We start from the raw sequence: 22,515 nt of genomic DNA on the forward strand, positions 1-22,515 counted from the left end.
TGGCTATGGGGTGAGGGTGTGTGCGGGGTGAGGGTGTGCGAAGGTGTATTGACTCAAGTTCGGCTCCTCCTTCCTGGGTGTTTCGGTCTGTGTGCATAGTTCGGGTGTCGCCTGGCCTGAGTTATTGGGCCGAAGTGTAGATTTTCCACCGATTCCTCCAGGTACAGAAAAATAAATACAGTGGTGAGAGGAAAGTGTGTGTGTGTTTGTGTGTGTGTGTGTGTGTGTGTGTGTGTGTGTGTGTGTGTGTGTGTGAGAGAGAGAGAGAGAGAGAGAGAGAGAGAGAGAGAGAGAGAGATTGGTGAACAAAAGGGATATAAATAATTAGAAGGATAGAAAGATAGAGGGACAGGCAGACAGACAGATAAGTAGATACATGAACAGACAGATAGATTGATAAAAATATAGATAGATAAACAAATAAAGGTAGATAGATAGATAGATAGATAGACATAAAGAAACCCACAAAATACAAACAAGGACGAACGATAAAGGTAGCAACAAAAAAAAAAAAAAGAGAAAGAAAACGGGAGAGAGAGAGAGACAGAGACAAAGGGGAGGGGAGACAAATATATAAAACAGTATGACAGACAGGCAAACAGACAGGGGAGACGGATAGCAGGTCGACGCGAAGTGCCAGACAGACAGGAAGACAGCAGAGGCGAGAAAGAAAAATGTCTGAAAAAATATATACGTGTAAAAAGCCCGACGCTATCTATCAGTCTCACCAATGCGATAGATGTTTTTTTTTTTTTATTCTTGGTATGTTGGTATGCTCCTCTCTCTCTCTCTCTCTCTCTCTCTCTCTCTCTCTCTCTCTCTCTCTCTCGTTCTTTAGCATCAAAGAAACTTACCTTTATATTTCTGGTTAACTTATTGTCTATTTTATTTCATATATCATTCAGTTCTGTATCAGTATTATTTTATTTATTTTTTTTTTTTCGTAATCATCGGTATGTCCTTTTTCTGCATCGTTATATTTTATGTTTTCTACCCAAACTGATTATATTTCTAATATTCTGATATCACTTTCTCAGACCCAAGCGACTGTCTGCTATACTGCATTTATTCTAACCTGACAGATATTCTATACCCACTTCAGCTGAGTTGATGGCCACGTGTGCTCAGAATTAGATGGAGGGTCGATTTAACTAGTAACCAAGGAGATTCTTTAACTCATGACTAAGATTAATCGAATTATAAGCAACTTCAACTTAGTATTCAAGGTCTAGGAGTTGCCCAGTTCCCTCAGGTGAAGAAATAGGCTAATAATAAGTGTTACGTCTACCTGTACGTAAGATGATATTTTCTGTCTTAGTTACAATAATATCTCTACCAAACTTGACTGAATTTTTGTCGTTTTGTTACATCAGCGTCCAGATTTAAGGTCCGTTCTTTCCCTCTACATCCATCTGTCTGCTTGTCTTTTTTCTGTTTATTCTGAGTCTTCGTTTCTCTCACCAGACTGTTAACTTTTTCTTTCTTTTCCTCATTCTCACCTTTGTCTTTCGAGTTTCTCTCATTCTCTCTCTCTCTCTCTCTCTCTCTCTCTCTCTCTCTCTCTCCTTTACCAGTGCTTCCGTCTCCCTCCTGTCATTTATTTTATCTCCACCTGTCTCTCCGTCTCTCTTCACCTCTCACTGTTTATGTTAACCTCTGCCCTCATCTCTCACGTCTCATCGTTTCTCCTGAATTAAAGAAAAAAATGTTTTATATATATGTATTTTTTCATCTCTGGCGACGATAATATAACTTTTCATTACAGTAACTTATTTTTGTAGTTGGTTCCTCCTACCTCCATGTAATTATAGTCAGCTTGGGATTATTATTATTATTATTATTATTATTATTATTTTGAATTGATCGAGGTATATACATCCTTCATGAACACCTTTCACTTGAGGCGTCTCTCTTAAGCAGCGTAAAATCGTCTGGAGGCAAGAAGAATTATAAGGAAACACCCTGGGGCTGAAGGGAATAAAGCCATTGGTGATGAGCGGAGTGTGGAAATTTTTTAAAAATTTTACTGTGAAGAAACTGATCCGTGTTAATTTGATATATATATATATATATATATATATATATATATATATATATATATATATATATATATTGGATGTCAACGCACTGAAGGTGTTTTTGGACAGTGATCTCCAAAACTTGAGCGGTATTTTTTTTTTTACCGAAGGTTAAAAAAAATTCAAACGTTAGCCGGTAAAAATAGAGATGAAAGTAAAAATAAAGGGGGTCTCATTGTCTCTGTAGTAGCAATATTGACAAAAAATTCTCGCATTGTCGGGAAAGAAATAAAATGAAAATAAAAATGAAAATAAAAAACCTTCCCATTTTATCTTCAGTAGCAATAGTAAGACATATTCGTAAAGAAACTGAATAGAAGCCAATATAATAACTAAGCCAATTATTCCAGTAGTGGGAGCAGTAAAACCTCCAACACAATAAAACTTTACAAGATAGGAACACATAGTGATTTAACCCCGGCATAAAACTCACCTATAATAACTCAAGCATTTAGTGGTGTGTGGGTGAGTCTGGAGGATGGCGTGATTTAATATTTCTCTCCCTTTTTCTTTCCTCTTATCATCTTCAAAGTCTGTCGGGTCGATTTTTAATTTTTGGCGTGGATATATCAGGGCCCCTTCGATAATTTAGAATCCAATATATTTTAATGCCAATCAAAAATCACATGCATGGAAAATTCGCCAGAAAAATTTTGACTGTAACCTCTGCCAAATGGGCAAAGTGCTCGTCATATTCTTTCTTCTTGTTGCTGTTTCTCCTCCCCCATTTTCTGGGTCCTCCTCTTCTTCCTCCTCCTCCTCCTCCTTTTCAGTCCTGTTCTCCTTGCCCACTTCTTCCTCCTCCTTTTCATCCCCCTCTCTTTCTCCTCTTCCTTTTCGTCTTCCTCCATCATTCTCCTTCCTCTCGTCTTCCTCCTCCTCTCCCCCATTTTTCTCCTTTTTGTTTTTGTCCTTCCTTTCAGTTTTCTTTTTCCCTTTTTCCTTCTTTTCAACCATTCTCCCCTATTTCCTCCTCCTCCTCCTCCTCCTCCTCGAAAGAATTCACAAAAGTCTTCTCTCAACAGGTCAAACTTTTAAGACCATCATTCAGCTTTTAAGACTTGCTATCGTGTATACTCGTTCGTCTCCTCCCTCCTCTTTCACCTCCTCCCTCTACTAGCTTTTTTTTTTTTTTTTTTTTTTTTTGTGGTCATATTGTTCATCTTCATTCCTTCTTCTTTGTTTCTTTAATTTTCTTTTTCTTTTCTCACGACCTTCTTGGAGTTTTATCATCGTCATCATCATCATCACCATCATTATTATTATTACCTCCGCCAAGGAGGTTATGTTTTCACCCGTCTGTGTGTTTTCTGGTTGGCTGGTTGGTTTGTGAGCAAGATTACACAAAAACTCCTGGACGGATTTCCACGAAACTTTGTAGAAGAATGGGCCTTGGCCCGGAACGGACTTAATTAAATTTTGGTGCGGATCCGGATGAAGGTGCGGATCCAGGATTTTTTTTCACTTTAACATTGCGAGAATGGGCATTTTTCGGCATTGTTGTAAATTTTTAAGTAAATATTGCATGGATCTTGATGAAAAAATTCAGGCATATTCAGGATGTTGGTATCTACGAATGTGTACAGTTTGGCTCGGGTGTTGGAACTTATTGGGTTATGAGTTTGATATTGGATTAGACTTGATTGAATTAAAAGGAACTGCATGTTGGGCCTTGGCGGAGGTATGTGCTATACTGAGTGCCATTCTAGTTATTATTATTATTAGTGTTATTTCCTTTTGGGCTTTTGCTCGTCTCCCTGTTTTCTGTTCCTTTGGTTTTCTTCATTTTCTCTTTTATTTCATCTGTCCTCATTCACCTATTTCTTCTATTATTTTTTTAAGGGTAATTTGTCTTCCATTGGGGCCAGTTTTGCTCTCCATATCTTCCGTTTTTCCTTTCTCATCCATCTCCTCAATGTCTCGGTAGTGTTTATTATTATTATCATTATTATTATTATTATTATTATTATTATTATGTAGCTTCATGTTGTGAGTTTCGTTCGTTCTTTCCTTTTCATATTTATTTCCATTCTCCTCTTACATCACATCTCTTCTGGCAGGTTTTAAGATTCTGTTCTTCTTTTATTCATTGTTTGTTATCCCTTCTTCTTGCTCTTGCCTTTTTATCATTTATTCGTCACTCTTTCACTTCTTCCCTTTCGTAGAATTGCTAGATTTTTTTTTTTTTTTTTTTTTTTTTTTGTCTAGTCTCCTTGGGGTCAGCATTGCTCTTCATCCTTCGTTCTCTTTCTTGCTTTATAATTTTCTTTTATCTGGCACAGTCGACTGCAATTCATTCTTTTCCTTTGTCGCATTTAATGATTTTTCTGTTTCTGATTTGTCTCTTTTTAGGGCCAATTTTTGACGCTTTCTTTAGTTTTCTTTCTTTTTCATGGATTCTCATTTAACTTTTTCCTTTTCTCGGACATTTTATTTCTTTTCCTGATGAGGTTTGCTCGTAGTTCTTTTATCTGTATCATTATTTTATCAGTGTCTTCATTCGTATGCATCTCCTCATCCGTCTCATAGCCGATTTTATGTGTCTCTACTTATTGAGGTAATTTTTAGTTCCTGTTTTTTCTTGTTTATTTCTTTTCTTTATCAGTTTATGTGTTCCCTCTTCATCATCATCTTTCACCTCCTTTTTTTTTTTTTTTTTTAGCAATTTGTTCTTTTTAAATTCTCACTTTACTCGTGGACTCTTTTTCGTTTTCGTCCTTTATTCTGGTTTCATTATCGTCATTCTTTTTTCCTTTCTTTTCACTTCTCTCATTTACCTCTTCTCCCTTACCAGATTTTTTGTTGTCATTTCCTCTTCTCGGCGTTAATTTTCCTCTTTTTTTTCTCTCTTTTATTTCCTTCTTCCCTCCTTTCTCTCCGCTCTTCTATCTTCTTTCACCTCTCACTTGCAGGAAATCTTTTTTTATTCTGTGCCAGTTTTTGCTTTTCTTGGGTTTAATTCTCTTTTCTTTTAATTTTCCTCTTCCATCCATCTCTCCCTTTTCTCTTTTTAACTTTCCTCTTTCCTTCATCATCTCATACCTCTTGGTTGTTCCTAGAATTTCTGTGTGATTCTTTTATACTATTTTTTTTTGCTCCATTCCCCCATTTGTTATGCTTTCTTTTATTTTCTTCTTCCTCCTCCTCCCCTCTTCTTTGTTGTTTCACTTGCTTCTTGTCCAAGCACTGACATATTTTTTTTTTCTATTATGCTGGTCCTTCTTCAATTCACTTTTGATCTTCTTCCAAATTGTTTTCTTTCTTTTTCATAACCTTTCCTTCCATTCCTTCCTCCCCTTTCCTCCATTTTTCTTTCACCTCCTCCCTCTCGAAGCACTGGCTAATTTTTTTTAATGATCCGTTCTTCTTCGTAATTATTTCTCACCTTTCTCTTATCACTTATTTTTTCCTCTCTGTTTTAAATGTTATTCTTTCCCCCATTCTCTTTCACCTTCCTTTCAAAGAATTAGAAGATTTTTTTTTTTTTCTTATTCGGACTTTTATTCTTCTTGAGGTCAGTTTTCTCATCTTCCTTTCCTTAATTCTTCCTTCCATACCTCTTCCCCCTTCCTCGTTCGTTTTTATTCTCTTAGCCTTTTGGTGTTTTATTTTTCGAATTATTTTGTTTTTTCTTCCTTCTTTTGCCTTTGATCCAATGTCTTTCTTTTTTTCAATATTTAATTTTCTCCCCATCAGTTTTCACCTCTTAACCTCTTCCCTCCCTATCACTGCATATATTTTTTGACAGCTTTACAAATACGACTTACAATTTAGCTTGGTATATTCTTCCTTCCCACAAATGAGTATATTCAAATTAAGATCTTGGTATTAAGTGGATTTAGTGAAGTCTGCACCCAACCCGTCCATTAAAAAAAATAAAAATCGTGTGAAGATGGCAACAATTAACAAAGAGAGAGAGAGAGAGAGAGAGAGAGAGAGAGTCAACCAATTAAAAGAGTCCATGCTTTGTCTTTTCTTCTTTAGGTTATTTTTGATCATCTTCCCTCAGTCTTTCTCATTTTCTTATTTTGTTTATGTCTGTTTTGTTTTCAGTTTTCTTTTCCTGGCTTTCCTTTTCTTATCATTTTCTCTTTTCCAATAATTCCTGTTTCTTTGTCCTTATTCCTCACGTTTTCGCGGCTGTCTTTCCTTCTTCTCCTCGTCTTCCTCCACTTCCTATCCCCCTCCCACTTACCTTCCCGTCCTCTCCACCTCTTTCTCCCTTTCCTGCTCACTCACACATCCCTCCTTTTCCTCTCAAACTCTTCCTCAGCTTCCTCCTCCTCCTCCGTCCCACCTTCTCCTCACTCACACATTCCTCCCCATGCTCACAAACTCTTCTTCCTCCTCCTCCTCCTCTTCCTCCTCCTCCTACCCTGCTTTCCTCGGCCCCTCCCTTCACCCTTAACCCCCACCACGCAAGCTCCACCTTACCAACGGCTGGTATATATAATTTTTATGGCCGTCCACTTCTGATTTTTGCGATGTCATTATTTCAGATTTTTATTTCGGAGTGAGCGAAGGCGAGATTGATGATGATGATGATGATGATGAATAGTATGGATTTGATGATGATGATGAATAGTATAGATTTAATGATGATGATTATTATTTTTATTTTATTATTATTATGATGGTGATGATGAATAGTATAGATTTAATGATGATGATTATTATTTTTATTTTATTATTATTATGATGGTGATGATGATATGGGTTTGATGATCATGATGATGGTGATGATATGTTTTTGGTGATTATGATGGTAGAGTTGAATGGTGTGGATTTGATGATGATGATGATGATGATAATACCAATAATAAAAACAATAATAAGAGTAATAATAATAATAATATTAATGTTGGTTATGGTGATGGCTTTGACTGTGAGATGGGCCTCGTTGTCTTTGCTTTGCTTCCTGTTGGTTGTTTTTTCTTTTTTCTTTCTCCTTTCTCTTTTGGTTCGTCTCTTTGGCTATCATTTCTCCATATCTGGTTTCATCGTCTCGTTTTAATTTTGTCTTTCTCTTCCCGTCTTTTTTTTCTTTCATTTTTGTCTTACTGTCGTCTCTCTCTCTCTCTCTCTCTCTCTCTCTCTCTCTCTCTCTCTCTCTCTCCAAGTGATATATGGCCCGGGTTTCGTTGTCTTCTCTTGCTATTTTTTTTCTTTAATTTCTTGCTTTCTTATTCCCTTTTATTTTTCTTATTTTTTGTTGTTGCTTTCTTTTCGTTTTGTCTTTTCTGTTCTTTCTTTTTTCTTGTATTTCATTTGTTTTTATTCATTGTTTAGTCTCTCTCTCTCTCTCTCTCTCTCTCTCTCTCTCTCTCTCTCTCTCTCTCTCTCTCTCTCTCTCTCTCTCTCTCACACACACACACACACACACACACACACACACACACACACACACACACACACACACACACACACACACTTCTCTTAGTCCCTTTTCTCCTCACTTCTTCATCTCTTCAGCAAACATCTTTTCCGAAGCAGCGAATCTTAATTGAAACACCAGAATCAAACCCTCCCTCACTCCCTCAGTATTTCCTTCACTTTTTCCTGCACTTGTCTTAACAGTCTAATCTCTAGGTACATCTTGATCCAAAACTCAATCATCCTCGTTGAAGAGATCATCAGGAAAGCAAAGAAAAAGGAGAGAGATAGCAAAGGGTTCAGGTATCGCGATGGTAATGAACCGCAAGGGATTCGTCAGTCAGTCATGCATGAATGGAAACTTCTTTTTAGCATCTTTTTAGGCAGTGGGAGTGGTATTTGTGAGGGTATGAATGAATTTTGCCCCCACACGCCATGCTGCACTCAGTATCTCACGCTAGGAAGCCAGAGGTAATAAAAAAAGGAGGGGGGGAGAAAAAGACGAGAAGAAGAAGAAGATAATGATGATGATGAGGAGGAGAAGGAGGAAGAGGAGGAGGAGGAGGAGGAAGAAGAAAGAGATGGAGAAGGGGAATGTGCATCCTACTAGTATATACCAGTAGTTTCCTTAATGAAACGAGAAGCTAAAGATGAGGGACGATTCTCCTCGCCTTCAGTTCTTCCCATTTTATTTACCAATCGATCGAGAATTAAGTATGACCCATGAGAGCTTGTGATGTATGAATCTTTCCGAATAAGTTACAGATTTTCGTTCCATTTATTTTTTCCTGCTATCATCATCATCATCATCATTATCATCATCATCATCGCTATACCCATCGCAGAAAAAAGGCACACTATCTTAAAACCTCTGAAACCCTCCAAAAATAATGAAAAAAATTACGGATAAAAGTGGGATTTTCCAGTAACCCGAAGAAGCGTCGTACCACCAAGCAGAACAGGCCCAAGAAACAAGCTGTGTGTGTATGTGTGTGTGTGTGTGTGTGTGTGTGTGTGTTTGTCGTTGACGTACCATCGTAATGAATGCTAATTAATAGTGTCCAGTTTGTTTTAATTCAACCACATTATTTTCTTATCCATTCACTAGAGTGTAATATCAGATGGAACGTTTTTTGCCTCTTTGAGCCCGGGAACGTTTTTCAATGTTTTTTCTTGCCATCTCCTGACGATTTTACTCAGCCTAGGGTATATTTTTCGTACTGGAGGGGTTAGATATGACCTTAGTAAATCCCTTCAATACGAGATGCTTTCCGTAAGTTAAACAAAATCGTCTGGAAGTAGCAAGAATAAACTGAGAAGGACGTCACCCCGATTGGAGGGCTTTCTTCAGAGTTAATAAATGAGTGAGGGAGGGTTAGGGGAGTGGGGCGGTGGGGGGGAAAGGCAAAGGAGGAAAGGAGAGGGAAGAGCAGGAGATGGAGGTGGAGGAGGAGGAGGAGGAGGAGGAGGAGGAGGACTTTTGATTAATGATTATCGACTGCGCGGAGGATCATTAAGGCAGACAGTAATTTTTTTTTCTAAGTATCAATCTTCTAGAATACGACCCTTAGTAGTCGTATTACATCCAGGTCCCCAATTGTACTGCTGGGTGAAGGGGGACGTAGAGGAAACACGCTTTATCCTTGAGTCTGACCAGCCTGGGAATCGAACGTGGGTTTTTTCCATTTGCGAGCTAGACGTCCTAACCACTACTTCATCGTTTACTTAAAGGGAGGAAATGTTGGCTTGGGGAGGGTGAGTGGGGGAGAGGATGGATGGGGGGATGGTGGAGGAGAGAAATGATGGAGAGGGGAGGAGATAAAATGGGGAAGAGAGTGGATGTACCAGGGGATGGTGGAGAGGGAAGGTGATGGGTGGCTGGGGGAGGGAGAGGAGAGAATCAGCGGAGGGAGTAGAGGTAGAGAGGAGAGAAGGAAGACTGGGGAAATGAGAGTGGGCGGGGGAGGATTTCAGTATGAAGGAGGGGAAGGAATGTGTGAGATGGGGCAAGACAATCCTAGGTGGAAAAAGACGGCAGAGGTGAAGATGAGTGGGGAGGAAGTAATTGGATTGGGAGGGAAGGGGGTCAGGAGGAGAGAGAGGATGGTGAATACAAAGGAACATAAGAACATAAGAAGAAAGGATAACTGCAGTAGGCCTGTTGGCCCATGCTAGGCAGCTCCTAGAAGGGTAACTGAACAAGCAAACAGCAACAGACTTAATGATCTTTTCGAGGCTGTTCGTTGCAGAGAAGATTATAACTATGGTATCTGATTGTATGAGGTGAAGGTAAGGATACCAAAGCAGCGAGAAGGACTTGGTGGGGAGGGAGGTGGGGGGAGAGCTGTGGAAACGAGAGTGGGCGGGGAAGGATTATGAAGGAAGAGGGGGGGGGGAGAGGGGATGGGAGGAGAATGGTGGGCGGTCAGGGGGGTAGAGGGTAGGGGGGGAGGGAAGGGTCAGCAACAGCACCCCGCCCGTATGCAAAACTGACCCCCCTCCCCTTCCCCTTCCCCTTCCCAGCCTGACCTTTGACCCAGGGGAATATACGAGAATGTGCCGCCTTAGTTATTGTGGTTGGTCTGATGGACTGCCTTACCCCTGCCTTACCCTGCCTTATCCCTATCTTATCCTGCCTTACTCCGTGCCTAACCCAACTTTATCCTTCTTTACCTGTCTTCCCCTGCCTAAACCTGCCTTACCCTTCCTATACCTGCTTTACCACTCTTAACCCTGGTGTACCCTTCTTAGCTCTACCCTGCACCTGCTATACCCTTCCTTATCGTGCTGTACATCTGCTTTACATTGGTTGTCTCGCCCTTATCCTACCTTATCCTATCTAGCCCCTGCCTTATCCTGCCTTCCCTTACTTTAATTAATATGACCCTCCTGATGGACAGCCTTACCCTGCCTTACATTACCCAACTTTGCCTTACCCCAAGCTTCCCTTTGCCTTCCCTTACAATTCGTCAGCCTCCCCAGCCTTACTTCGCCTTCGTTGCCATACCTTGCCCTAACTCGCTCTCCCTGCCTTACCCTGCCTCCTCTATCTTCCCTTTGCCTCGCGTAGCTCCCTTCTGCCTAACCCACTTCTGCCTCTCCGATCATCTATCATTCCCATCCCACATCTCTGCCTCACTTACCACTCCACTCTCCACCCTTTGCATCTCCTCCATCTCTTCTTCTTTATCTTTTTCCATTCTCCCGCCTTTATTTTTTAACATATTTTTCGTACTTATATTCAGCTTCTAACTTTTCATCATCATCATCATCATCATCATCATCATCATCATCATCATCATTTTTATTCCTTTCACAGTTACTTATCTCTAACCCTATCTCTATTCAACCGCCTAGTATGACAGACGGGGTGGTGAGTGAGGAGAGCCTTCCTATTCTCTATCCTCTTCTTACACATGTTGGTTAAATCTTTAGTGGAATTAGTTTTGCACCAAGAGATAACCTCGCAGTGGACCAGTTTGCCTCCTGTTATCTGCATATCATCTACTTCTGTGTATTCTTTCTCATCAGTCCTAACTCCTCCTACTTCTCTCACCCCCTACCTCTCCTCTCCCACCCCCTGCCTTTCTTCTCCCGCCCCCTGCCTCTCTTCTCTCACCCCCTGCCTCTCCTCTCCCGCCATACCTCTCTTCTCCCACCCCTCTCTTACCTCTCCCTCATTCTCCTCCTCTGCCTCACCTTCCATTGTTCTTGACACGCCTTCATTTTCCTCTGCTCTGCCCTGCCTCGCCCCTGTCATAATTCCCTCTCTCTCTTTCATTTCAATCCCTCCCCCCCCCCCTCTCTCTCTCAGTATTTCGCCCCACTTACCTTTAACTTTTTGTCCTGTCTCCTCTTCTTTTCCTCATTCTGCCTCGCCCTGCCTTCCCCCCCTCCCTCTCTGCCCACTCCTTCCTTCCTGCCTCACCCATCCTTCCGTCTTTCTCCCTCTTTCCTAACCTCTCCTTTCTGCCTTCTTTCATCACCCCCCCTCCCTTCCCTCTTTACTAGCCTCTCCCTCCTTCCTTAATTCCTTCTTCATCTCTCCTTCCCTCCTTCCAAACCACTCCATCCCTCCTTAATTCCTTCCTCATCCCCGCTTCCTCCATTCCTTCCTTCTTTCCTCATCCCCGCTTCCTCCCTTCCTTCCTTCTTTCCTCACTCCTCCTTCCCTCTTTCCTAACCCCACATTTCTTCCTTCCTACCTCATCTGCCTTCCTGCTTTTCTATCCTTGTCCTTAACTAATAGAATAGTTTTGTTAGTTACAACCTTCCCTATACCAAAGAGCCACGAAGGGATCAAAAGGTCTGTTGCTGTTTGCTTTCCTTTGTACTCCTTTTTATTCATTTGCACCTCCTGCTTCACTCATCTCTTTTAAGTTTTTGTCTTTCTATGATGCACATTCTGTGTGTGTGTGTGTGTGTGTGTGTGTGTGTGTGTGTGTGTGTGTGTGTGTGTGTATCTTCTGTTCCCCTGTCTACTAAATCCCCGGCTACTGCTTTTCCACGTTTCTCTTTTGTTTTCGCTTATCATATTAATTTCACCTTTCCTTCCCTGACCTCCTCTTTCATTTCTTTGCTTCCTTTCCCTCCCCAACACCCACCCTCCCTCTCCATCTGATAATTCTCTTCCTCTCTTATGCTCTTCTCCTCCTCCTGGTCTTCTTTTCCTTCTCCTCCTCCTCCTATTCTTCCTTTCCCTCGTCATCCCCCGATCCATCTGATATTTTTCCACCCCCTCCATGCTCATCTTTCTGTTTTCCCTCCACTTTTTCCTCCCATTTTCTATAGTTTTTCCCACGTTGAACTTTTCATTTTTTCCACTCCCTCTTCTTCTGTTTTTCTCAACCCGTCTCTGTCATTGATCAGTCTTGTTTCCTCGATTCAGTCTTCTTTGTTGTTCTTCCTTCTTCGGGGTCCTTTATTTCTCACTTTTATGTTCCTCTGATCTATTCTTTATTTACTTTCTTCCTTCGTCACTTTATCTTTCTTTCTCCTCTCTCCTGTCTTTCCCTCCTCTTACATTCTCTTCTTTCTTGTTAGTTTTCTTTCTCAGTATCTTCCGTTTCTTCCCCATTGCTTCTCTTTATCTCATATATTGTTTTCTTTATAGTTACTCATTGTTCTATCTGCTAATCTTTCTCTTGTAATATTCCTCACCTTTCTTCCCTTCTTCTCTTCCGATTATCCTTTGTACTTTCTTGGAGATGATAATGATGATGATTTCGTTTCATCCTCAATTGCTTCTTCCTTTCCTTTCCTTGGGTGTCTTCCTCTTACCCTCCTTCATTAATCTTGCTTTCCTGCTTCACACCCCGGCTCTCTCTCTCTCTCTCTCTCTCTCTCTCTCTCTCTCTCTCCTGCATCATTATTCTTTTTCTCTTCCTTCCATCCTTCCTTCCCTCCTCATCCTTCTCTCCGGCTCTCCTTCCACGCATTCTCACCCTTGTCCTCGTCCTTCCACCACTATTCTCTTTTCCTTCCTTCCTTGCCTCCTTCCTTTCCTTCTTTCCCTCATTCCGTCCTCCCTTCCTTCCCTCCGTCTCCGTGCTCTCCTTCCACGCCCTCTCACCCTTGCCCTCCTCCCTGCACCATTATTCTCCCTGGCTGGGCGTGTCCACGGAGAGCCCCCAATTCCATCACACTCACCCATCAAGATTACATGTGGAGGGACGGAGGGAAGGTGGAGGGAACGTGGAGGGAAGGGAGGGAAGGTGGAGGGATCGTGGAGGAAAGGAAGAGAAGGTGGAGGGAACAAGAAGGAGGGAAGGGAGTTTGGAGGAATCGATGGGGAAAAGAAATAATGATGATAGAAAAGGGAGAGAGAGAAAGGAGTCCATGAAGAAAAGACAGAAGGTGGAGGAAACGGAGAGATAGTGGAGGGAACTTAGGTAAGGTGGAGGGAACGGAGAGATAGTGGAGGGAATTGAGGTAAGGTGGAGGGAACGGAGAGATAAGGAAATGGAAGGAAGGTGGAGGAAACGGAGGGAAGGTGAAGGGAGCGGAGGGAAGGTAGAGAGAACAGAAAGAAGGTGGAGAGAACGCAGGGAACGTGGAAGTGAAGGGAATAGAAGGGAAGGACTGTGGAATCGCGGAGGAAAACACGATGGAGAAAAGATACAGTGAGGAAATGGAGAGGGAAGAAAGAAAGAAAAAAGAAGGAATGAAGGATAGAATGTGGATGGAAGGAAACGGAAGTAGGATGAAGGATGGAATTTGGCAGGAAAAATTTGATGAAGAAAAGATAAAGAGAAAAGAAAGAAGAGAGGATGGAAGGAAGAACATAAGATGGAGAGAGGAAGAGAGAGAGATTGGAGGAAAGAAAGAAGAGGCTATTTAGAATCAAGGAGGAAATTAGTGAGAAGGAAAGGTGGAAAAGAAAAGATCAAGACAGGAAGGAGGGAGTGTGGGAAGGCATGACAAAAGATGGAATGAGGGAAGGAAGGTTGGGTGAAAGAGGAGGAAGAAGAGCTTTGGAAACTGGATGGAAAAGATTTATGGAGAGGGAGAGAGAGAGAGAGAGAGAGAGAGAGAGGGGGGGGGACGAGTGGGTTGAAAAACATCAGCCACACCTCACGACGAAGCCAATAAACATCGAAACACTCACCAGCCTCTCTCTCTCTCTCTCTCTCTCTCGTTCGACAAATGGATAGATAGATAGGTTGATCAGACAGACATATATAGATAATTCACGGGTTGAGCTGCGAGCAATGGATGGCCGCATGAACTGATAACGTAAACTGGAGTAAATGATTAGATGAAAAAAAAAAAAAAAAAAAAAAACGATAGACGTAGGAGAATGATAACAAATGAACCAAATTATCACCCATTTTATCCATATCTTATGAAAAATTTACCTGAAGAGAATAATATGAACTTTGAGGCAAATGAAAACACATCTGGTATATGGGGGCGAATTGCCTTTGACCTGAAATTTTTCGAAAACTTTTAATGTATATGCCAGGATGTTAGTGTCAAAGAACGATAGAGATAAAAGATTGATGATACAGTTTCATATAAATTTCCTCTTCAGTACTTTGGGATTTTTTCATAGCTGAGCAAAATAGTCTGGCAGTAGCAACAAGAAAGAAAGCAAAAGGTCTTGGTACTGGGCGGATAATGGAAGTTGATGATGGATGATGATGTTGATGGTGGTGGTGATGGTGGTGATGATGATGATGATGATAATGATGGTGGTGGTGGTGATGATGATGATGATGATGATGATAATGATGATGATGGTGGTGTTGGTGGTGGTGATAGCGATGACGATGATGATGATGATGATGATGATGATATTTTTACCGCATTCAACCACGAAGGGCTTACTAAATAGAGTTCTCTAGTGACTACAAGAGTAACATGAACAGTACATCAACATAAATGGACCTGTAGGGATTATTTGTGTTCCATTCAACCACAAAGGGTCTCTCGTTTGCAACCCTTTCGCCATGATTACGTCTGTTATATTTTCTTATGCTATACCCAGACGATTTTAGACTAGAAGAGGCCTTTCCAGAGTTGAATAAAATCGTCTGGAGGAGGCAAGAATAAGACTGAATAAGACATCGTGGCGAAGGATTAAGGGCATCGTGACAAAGGAATTAATTTAAAAGATTTTGTGAGGATAAACTGCGTAAAAACTACCCACATCTCGAGGGGTAAGTTGGTTTTTCGAAGGCGTTAAAGGGTGACAGAAATTTTATATAGATGAACAGAAAAGTAGAACGTTAAACAGCTAGGCAACACTAACGAGGATTTATTTCTCTCGTGTGTGTCTGCGTGCTTGTTTTTTGTGTGCGTGCGTGTTTGTGTGTGCGTGTTTGAGTGTGAAGACTGGCGCGGTGAAGGGTAGGGCACGAGACGTAAACATTGGACTTGGCCACTCACGCACCGCCCCCACGACAGCCAATAGGAACTCGTCTCTTCGGGTCCAGGATGACTGAGAGGGTTCTGATTGGTCGGGAGGAGGGCCCTGAGAGGAAAAGGGACGAGGATTACCGAGGTTTCAATGAGGATTATTTGTGTACCTTCGCCTGTTGGGGGAAAAGTGTTGGGGATAAACAAAAAATCTTTTTTTTTTTTCTTCTTTTTTTTAAGTCTCGGAAAACCCTCGAACGATTGTGCTATTTATTTATTTATTTATTTTTGCATTTATTTGCTTTCGTACTTATGTTTATATTCTTTTAAATATATATATTTTGTATTTAGTATATTTCTTGACTGGGATCGATTATTTTGATATGGCTTTTTTCATTTACCGTTCCTGGCTTTTTCATATCCCATGTATCAGTAGGATATAGAGTTGGGATGATGATGATGATGATGATGATGATGATGGAGAGAAGTGGTATTTCTTAGTATGTATGGAAGATCTTTTATAATTTTGTGTATTTTGAAATAAATAATTATATTAACTCTACCCATGAAAGACAGGCCGAAAGAAATGAACATAGTTATTTCCTTGGTGTCATTACAACCTTAAAAATACAGTCAGTTCGATGCTGTGAAAATAGCCGACATGCACTCGCTAGTGTGTGGTGTGTGTGTGTGTGTGTGTGTGTGTGTGTGTGTGTGTGTGTGTGTGTGTGTAATGATTCATGTGTTTGCTTTCGAGGGTTGTCTGAGTGTAAAATATAAGTTGCTAGAGAAGTCACTGTGAGGAGGAAAACATTATCACACTTCATACCGCCACATTTCACACTGACACAGCTTCGGTACACTTCACACTGCTACTCCACACACTACCATACTTCACAACATCTCACAGTGCATATAGAACTACAGTTTATGCTCCTTTTTTTTTTTATTGCAGACTTTTCATGCATATAGATTTCCGATATTGTATTTTAGTACACGTTTGTACTAACTCTGCTTAATTATGCTTACTGATATAATTATGTGTGAGGAATTAGTGTATAAGAGTTTTGATATGGAGTCATTAGGTGTATAATTAGCACTGTATATTGTCAAAATTTACTTAGGTGTGTTTAGAAAATACATGCAGTAATAAGTAGGGTCTGTGTGTGTTTGTATATATCAAGGTGTACTCGTGGTTTGTGTCTTGGATTGTGAAGTACTGTAGTGTTTATTTTTTCTTTTACGGGTAAGGAAAAGCTCAACCTGTACGGGCTAGTGGGTGTGTTGGATACAGGGGTGAACTTCAGATATCGACAACTTCGGGTAATGATATATTCTGGTTTTTATTCGTACTTTTTATTTTGTAAGTTTGCGCTGAAAGTATGTGATTAGGTCCACAAATATAGAGGCGACAGGTTGGTCATGTGTTGCTAAGTGTGGTCTAGTTTGTTTATGTAAGGGTTTAACTTCTGGAGTCCGAGGTTGTAATTTTATTATATTTCGTGCTAAGTGTATGTCCGTCTATCCATCTTTCTACCTATCTGCATATCAATCTTTATCTGTCTATCTGTCTGTGAGTATCTATCCATCCATCTGTTTCTATCTGTTTATCTGTCTGTATCTGTCTGTCTGTCTATCTACGTCTTAATCCTGAAAGAGGTGGCCACAAACAAACTGCCATTGTCATTTTGTCTGCCATAAGGTTGGCCTTTCTCTAACACACTCCTCTCTCTCATATATGTCTTCACCATATTCCTCCATCTTATCCTCTCTCCCTCCACCTCACACACACACACACTCCTAGTCAGTCTCTTTTTTTTCATTCTCCACGTGGCCAATCCGTCTAATGGTACTTTTTATGCTTTCTAACGTACCATCATCAATACCACAACGATCCTTCCCTTCCTTATTTGTTCGTCCGTCTTCTCGTAGCTCCGTATGCTATCATCATTATCTTTTCTTATTTAACTCGAGAGAAGATTAAAATTTCTTCACTACCAGGGTACTCAAGTACTCTGAATGAAATCGTCTGGTTTAAGGAAGAACCGACTGGGAAAATTATGTCTTCGAACTGAACGGGTCAGAATCAAGTGACAATGTACAAGTTCTAGATGCAATGGCTAGAAAGTGAATGCGGAAAAAAAAGATAAAAGCTAACGACATCATCAGTAGAGATAAAGGGCATATATGGCCATTAGCAGATCATATCTTTCATGGAACAGGTAACAGATGAAGTACTTAGGTCGCAGTGGCAACCCGAATGAAGATTACACTTATCACTCAGATGACGTATTTTTTTATTTTTTTATTCTTGCAGCTGGATTTCAGAGGGTTTTATTAAGCTTAGGAGGTAGTATTTAAACTTGAAGGGTCGGGTATAGCTTTCATTAACCCCTTCACTACTTGGATGCTTTCTTAATCCAAAATTGTCTGGTAGCAGCAAGAGTAAGATACAAAAATACGTCGCCGGATTCATGGGATTAAAAGGAAGAAGTAGACAGAGAAAACAGATGGAGGGGCACATTCCGTAAAATTTGTTGTGCTGAGATGGAACAGGTCAGCAATTAATAGGGGGAAGTGGAACACGTGTGGAGACAACTTCTTCGTCTTAATCTGGACTGGTACAAGCTATTGAGGACAGTGATGTTGATGTATACCGGTGCTTGAACCATGTATGTGTCTGTGTGTACAATTGTATGCACGGAGATTCTTGAAATTATGCAGGTTTATTCAGGTACACATATAAGGAGACGAGGCATGCCTGTCTTTACGTACGAGTTACTGTGCTTGTGTTACGAGTTTATTTACAGGTACGGTCCCCTGCAAGAGTTCTGTTCCTCCTCCAGTAACTCATAGCATTATAATAGTTTAACGAAATTTGCATGTAGTCACTATAATCTTTTTGGTAAGTTAAACAGCTACCATTAATTAACTGTAACTTATAACCACCTAACTTAATATACCATTATGAACCACTGAAGGGCAAGGGGAAGAAGAGAACTTTTTTGCTGGCAACTGCACCTTTACCGGTAGGAGTAGGTATTTCTCTGTATCTCTGTATATGTTTGTCTTCTGTGCACAAAGGAATGTAATAAATTTTGAGTATGTATGAATGTGCGCTAACATGTATCCAAGTGATAGGATAATTTGTAAATGGGTACACTCACCATAAAGTATCAGAACGCTGTAAGCACCATGGATTTGGAAAGATATACCTGAAAAATCTGAAAACCGCTCCACACCTGTGTATCTCTCTCAGTAATGGTGACAACACAGTACACCAGGGGCACCATACACCAGCGTAATGGCCACAAAGTACGTCACCCTAAAATAAGTTACAATATGTTCTTATTTTCACTTCCATTGGGATCAGATGTTTCGGTAGTGTTGGTGGGGGTGTACCGAATGTGATCTAAAAAGTGTGTGTGTGTGTGTGTGTGTGTGTGTGTGTGTGTGTGTGTGTGTGTGTGTGTGTGTGTGTGTGTGCGTGTGCGTGTGTGCGCGCGCGCGCAGGTGTGTGCAGGTGTGCCATTCCACAGCCACCCTGACCATCCACTGCCAGTTTGTTCTCACCGTGTATTTTCTTCACACCGCATCCTACCTCCTTATTTTCTCTGTAAATAATTGACCGTGATGGAAGATAGGGAGGAGAGAGGGGGAGTGAAAAAGGTAGAGAGGACAAGAGAGGATGTGAAGAGAAAAGAGGGGTCAGGGAGCTTGGGAAAGAGGGAGGAGAAAGTAGAAGTGAGTGGAAATGTTGAAATATTAAAGAGGCAACAAGGACAGAGAGACAGTTTGCCAGGCAGTCAGTCAGTCATTGATAGGAGGAAAGAATAAGAATGGGCTAAAAATTAAAGATAGGGAGAAAGAAGAGACAGCGATAAGAATGGAAGACTAAGAAACTTGAAATTTTCAGGAGTGATGTATTTTGGTTTTCCGGCTTCTTTTGGCACAAAAATTAAAAAAAAAAATATATATCCTAGCACAAGCACCCTTTATGTTATTTTTTCAGTTTTTGCTCTCCTGCGCAGCAAAAACTACTGAATCGATTGCTTTGCAAATGTCCCAGTATGTCGTCGTCAAATATACTAGTGCACCTAGGTATTGATATTGAGATCCAACATATTAACGGGATACTGTCTGATAATGTGAGCATAGACATTATATATTCACTACTGATTAACTAGTCTTTAGGTCATTTCTGTGTGGTTGCAAAAATCATCATCATCATCATCATCATCATCATCATCATCATCATCATCATCATCATCTTCATCATCATCATCTTCATCATCATCACTATCATCCGGACCTCCTTTCTCACCCTATGGCAGGGTGAGGAGTAGCGACGTCCAGAAAAAACTCATAAGCATAGAATATTCCCACTAAATTGGGGTATGTTGAGTGAAGGAAAACTTTCAATTCTCATCATTAACTTAAGAAAATTTTTGTTTGCTTGCAGCTCAGATAAATGGCAGACTGTCCTCTTCACACTCTAATTTGGCCTATAATTGCCCTCTATCCATCCTGAATTCTATATTGTTTCAGTAGAATAACACGAGAATATGATGCTAGACACGAAAAAGTGCTATGGAAAGGAAGCAGAGCCGTTGTATAGTTATTTTCTGCCACTGAACTACGTGGAATAGGATGCCCAAGGGAGAAAATCTGGATCAGGTTTAAGATAAAAGACGTATAGAACCTGGACCCACACGCATAGGAGGATGTCTCGTGTGTGTGTGTGTGTGTGTGTGTGTGTGTGTGTGTGTGTGTGTGTGTGTGGACGCATGCCGGTATTTCCGTGATTTTTGTGTCCGTCCGTCTGTCTGTCTATCTTCGGTCCTGTCTCTAAGTGCTGTTTTCTTTCTCCCCATCTCGTACCGTCTCCTCTCTCTCTCTCTCTTCGAAAAACCTGTACTGTTGAAATGATCGCGGAGTGTTTCTTTTTCGTTTCAACTTTTTCGCTTAATTTCTCTTTTTCGTCTCCTTTTCCGCTGTTCTCTTTCTCTTCCCTTTTCCGTCTTTAAATCTTTTCGTGTTTTATTCGTGTTTTTCATTTTGGTAGTGCTCTTTTCGTCTGTGGTTTGATTTTATTTGCTTTCCTTTATTTCTTGTTTTTCCTTTTGCCTCTTTTTTTTTTTTTTCCCTTAAGCACTTTCTTACTTATACCAGCGTTCTTTATTTATAGTTTTACGGGTGTTCGTAAGTTCTTATGCTGTTCAGTTCAGTTAATGTTTTATTTTAAACTTCATTCTTGGTACTACCAGACGAGTATATTAATTATGAAGCAGCTTGTAAAAGACTAAATGAAGGCTTTATGTCACTCCTTTAGCTCAAAAATCTCACCTGGGCTAAATCCAAGGTAGATTAAGTAGTCTTGAGAGTGTATGAAAAACTAGAAGATGCGTCCTGAAAGTGAAGGCATTTATATTAGGTCCAATCTTGAGCTTACAGACAGACACACAGATAGACAGATAATAGGTAGAAAGATAGATAGGTAGCTAGATTGATTGACAAATAGATAGATAAATATAGATAGCATAAGAAACGGATAGATAGATAAAAAGATTAATAAAAATAGCTAAGTATATATGTAAGTAAATAGATAGTAGGTATTTGTATGCTGATGCTAATTTATGCTTCGTGTGCTAAATATATGTCAGTCTCTTCGTATTAGTTCATATAGGAAGCTTATTTGAATTACCGGTAGCTATTTTTTTCTCTTTTTTTTTTTATGAGTATCAGTTTAGAACAAATTCGCTTTCGTTGTTGCATGTTTGTGCGCACCGTTAAGTGTGTGTAAGCGTCTATCCATGTTCTAGTTTGTGCTTATTTGTGTGTTTTTGTGGCCGTTTTATAGTGGCTTTAGGTCTGCAATAAGCGGCTTGTGGGTGCTTGTTGCTGTTTGGGTCGTAATACGTGAATCGTTTATTGCATGCTTATTTAGGCCTTTACTGTGCGTGTGTGTGTGTGTGTGTGTGTGTGTGTGTGTGTGTGTGTGTGTGTGTGTGTGTGTGTGTGCTGATGCTTTTGTCAATAAGTGATTGTATTTCGGCTTGACTTTCTAGGTGTGTGTTTGCTTGTATACCTGTACTTTACGATTGTGTGTGTGTGTGTGTGTGTGTGTGTGTGTGTGTGTGTGTGTGTGTGTGTGTGTGTACGCACAGGCATGTGTGTTTAACCGATAACTGTTTACATACCCGTATCCTCTCCTATCCACCACTTTTAGCCAACATGCCCAAAATACCCCTCCCACGGCCAATTTGCCTTCTTATATTTACTCCAATCCTTTTTTCCTTTCACGTTTTCTCTAAAAGCCTGTTTCTCTCCGCTCTCAGGCACCCATCCAGGATCTTAACACCCCCCCATAAACGTGTGCTTTAATTTTCCTGCTTTTATCGCGTCTGGAATTACTTGGTTGAGCAGTTTCTTGTCTGGAATAGGTGTTGTGATGGTGGTAAGGGTGGATGTGGTGGGTGGGGTAGGAGTGGTGGTTTGTGGTGGTGGTGGTGGTGACGATGGAGAGGGTTGGTGTAGAGATGGGTGGGATTTACACACACACACACACACACACACACACACACACACACACACACACACACACACACACACACACACACACACACACACACACACACACACACACACACACACACACACACACACACACACACACACACACACACACACACAAATACTGGCCACGCCTGCTGTAGTACCTGTAACCTTGTGTGATTGTGGGGTCAGTCAGGGTACCAGAGTTGTTGTTAATGCCTTGTTTAATGTGAGTTGCCTCGGGGTGGGGTGTCGGTAGTGCCTGGTTGTGGGGCTGCTCCTCCAATATACAGTTTAACTTCTTGAATTTTAAGACGCTTTTCTTTTTCTCGTATTACAATCAACAAATTATTTTATTCTACAAAGGAAGGGCATCGCGGGGTGAATGGAGAGGTGAAAGCTACGTTTAACATTTACTATTTTATACGTCGCTTTTGAGATGAAATACGAGTACATAGTTGCTCCATCCAATTATTTAATATAACTTTAGGGATATCTCTATTACTGAAGGGAATTTTGGACTACTGTATATGAAACCTCTTCTTTGCGGAAATTCTTAATAGATTCGTCAGGTTGTAGCAAGAATAAGATCAAAATGGCATCATCGTAGTGAAGGGCGTTTTAAGTATCAAGAACAGAATTGAGAAGG

This window comes from Coenobita brevimanus, chromosome 45 (genome assembly GCF_032717465.1).
Source record: "Coenobita brevimanus isolate Jiangsu-jjx chromosome 45, ASM3271746v2, whole genome shotgun sequence".
Classification (NCBI taxonomy): domain Eukaryota; kingdom Metazoa; phylum Arthropoda; class Malacostraca; order Decapoda; family Coenobitidae; genus Coenobita; species Coenobita brevimanus.